Source organism: Lygodium microphyllum, chromosome 11, assembly GCF_053477565.2.
Source record: "Lygodium microphyllum isolate KBCC chromosome 11, Lygodium_microphyllum_v1.1.10, whole genome shotgun sequence".
Taxonomy (NCBI): Eukaryota; Viridiplantae; Streptophyta; class Polypodiopsida; order Schizaeales; family Lygodiaceae; genus Lygodium; species Lygodium microphyllum.
The window spans coordinates 20,184,246-20,187,530 of NC_141145.1; positions in this window are offsets into that span (position 1 = coordinate 20,184,246).

Genomic DNA, 3,285 nt, shown 5'->3' on the forward strand with positions numbered 1-3,285 from the left:
CACTTGTGTGGCCACCCCCCTTCACCCCATATAAATCCCCTCCATATACTGCCTACCGTGAGGAGTTGCCCATCGCCGTCCGATTGTCGCCACCGCCGTTCTGGCCATGCCGCTAGGCCGCTGCCGTCTTCGTCGTCATCATCATCATCATCATCATCATCATCATCATCATCATCATCATCATCATCATCATCATCATCTTCGTCGTCGTCGTCGTCCTCCTCCTCATCATCTTCATCTCCATCGCCATCCTCTCCAATCATCTTCTCCACGCCATCTCCCTGTTTCTCCCAGAAGACTTGAGAAGCTTCTATTGAAGCTTCTCTAGGACAAGTTCACCCGCGTCTCCCGGTTTTTTTAAATCGTGTCTTGCAAGGCCCAATTCCTGTGCGAAAGAGGAGATCTTGCACAGAGTGACTTAGAAACGTGTAAGAGAGCCAAAGGGGAGTTCGCTTAGTCGAAATCTATTGCGTCAATGGCTCCTAAGCAAAAGTCAGGAGGAGTGCACATGGGAGCTTCCACCCAAAGTACGAGAGTGGACAACGCCCTGATATTGAATGCCTAGGTTTCGAATAATGTTCCCGCATGGAAAGGCTGCATAAAGCATGTTGTAATTCACATAGGAAACTTAAATTCATTGGAAAATTTAATATACTTATTCGATTTACAAAGTTTAGTTGCATGACGAGTACTCGCACTTGCTTGCACTTCCATGGTCAAGGGTAGTCACATTTTTGAACGCATGATGCATAAGTTAAAAGATGGAATTGTGCGAAAGCATCCTGGTTGCATCTCGCAAATGAACTTTGACAATAAAACATATATATTATGCAATTTGCATGCAATGATAGCTTCATTTAGGTTGACATAAGTGATAAAGGAACTATTAAATCAATGATGTATTCATTGGCATCTGATCATTAAAGAATGGTGCATCCATGCATAAAGTTCTTTTATCAAAGTTTGAAATTGGAAAAGATGCATCTTCATTAAAATATTAAAATCTTGAATTCGATGCATAAAACATAGGGTTTATAAGAATAGCTCTCAATGTCAATCAACATCGCATAAGGCAAGGAAAAGAAATATCACTATAGATCCTATAGTTGCATGAAGGCAAAAGGTCTATGTTCTTGAAATTGTATATTCGCATGGAATGATATAACTCATACATCTTGCAGTTACTTACATCTCTTAGGGAAAGTATTTGCATCTCTAAGGGAAAGATCACCTTTAATCATAAGACAATTAGATCAATTAAGTATATCGCATGTAATCATGTAACTCACATGAGATTCATAAAGGCATGAATAGTTAGCATACGACAAACACCTCAATGTGCTCAGTTAGGTTAAGTTATGTTAAAATTCTACCTAGTATCACACTTGGGATGCCGATTTAATATTTCCAATCTCAAAGGTCCTACCCACATTCTCGAAATGTTAGGATTATCTAATCACCCGTGCAATAATGATCTAGGGTTCTTACCCTAAGGATCAGTTGACCAAATGCTGGACTCCCGCAAGGAATTTAGGGACCCTAGGGCCAAAAAGTTTATCGGCCTAGTAGGGTTAGGGTTTGGATTGGGTCAATATGACTCCTAAACCCTATATCTTGATCAAAGGTATTCTTGATCAAGAAGTACCGTATGAAGAAAGATATAACCCCCACAAGTCAGATACTAATACCTATCTCGTGGTACAAGCTGCAACATCGTATCATCTTGTGTCTAAATCACAAAATAGTATTGCTACTCCTTAGACCAAGTTTGGTGAGTTCTAATTACAAGTCAAATTTTCTAGAAGTTGAGTAGTCATCTTGCTACATCACTCTTCCTTGGGACTGATTTGCCAAGCTAGGGTAGTTACGAATTGCCAAGAAAGAAATTGACCAACCAAGTTAGGGCGACGAGGTTGTCCAGGATTTATTGACCATAAGGAAACCTAAAGTAGTGACAATTTGGGTCAAAAAGGGTATAAACCCTAACCCAAGGAAAAAGGGTAAACAAATAACTCAGCTTATGAAACCCTTGGGGTCTTGCCAAGTCGCAATTGATCCCGGATCGAATGTTGGAAGTATTCAGGAAGAAGGTATCACACCTTAGCAGTTGGCCGTACAAACAACCATTGGAATGCTCGTGATTATACACTTAGGAGCACTGTTTGTACTTCTTTGCTCAAGGAACTAATTCAGGAAAAACTAATGCTTTAGGTTAAGAGCCTGGAGGGAGAGGCAATATCAGTTACCTCCGACTGTCTGCCTGACCCTATCCAAGGGGATTGTTAGCCGCACCAAGTACATGGACTGAACCCACCGCGAGAGGTCTCTCCGTGGGTGCTACTTGGAACAAGAGGATGCTTGGGTGCCAGGGGAGGCTCTGGCCATAAATCCCTTGCCTCCGGATCTTGCACAAGAGGCCGAGGTGACTCCAGATGGGATCTCGAGGCCCGCATACTAGTCAACGGGCAGAACTTGGAATAGCGATCCCTGAGGATTGCTGGAATAGCCTTCAAGCAGGTTAATTGATGTATTCCAAAGATTGAAAAATAAAGATCAAATGTTGATAAAGGAGCTTGCTTGACATTGTTTTTCTGTGTCAGTGCCTAAGTTACGTGAAGGAACCAATGATTAATCGGTTAATTAAGGAAGCTATTTTTTCTTGTTAAACTAAATGTGGTAGTAATTAGATAACTAAAGCAACCCGAGGAAAGTGCAGTGGACGTGACTCTAGGTCCGTCCTACGGAAGGGTGGTCCCAGTTGGCCGGGAACTTTTCTCAAAGGAATTGACAGCGAGGTAACAATGCCTAGAATCTGTAGAGCTAAAGTCCCGGTTTATGTTATTTTAGGGGAACAGAATGGAACTATGCCTTACGGGTAGAGAGGTCAAGCTTTGCATCCCTCTCGTTTCCCATTCTCCTTAAACTAAGTGCAGTATAAATCCGCTTCGACCCTGATGTTTCTGCGCAAAGTGGTAGACGCTAGCTACCTCCTAGGAATTTGACTATTAGGGAAACCCTGATTCAGGTCGGTCCTAAGTGGGAACAGCCAGGTGCTTCCATTTCATGGAAGACTCGGGAAGACCTAGATCGCAAACCCCGTGACATTCCTTATGAGTGCTGGGCGGTGCTTTCTAGACTCTCTTCCTGTCGATGGGCTGCTAAGATGTGTCCTACAAGTGGACATTACATTATTCTCCTCATTCCTTACCCTCTCTTGAAATTCAGGCTACTCTTGATCTTCACGAAAACTGCTTGAATGTTGTTGTGTCAGATTTTGGCCCGTAG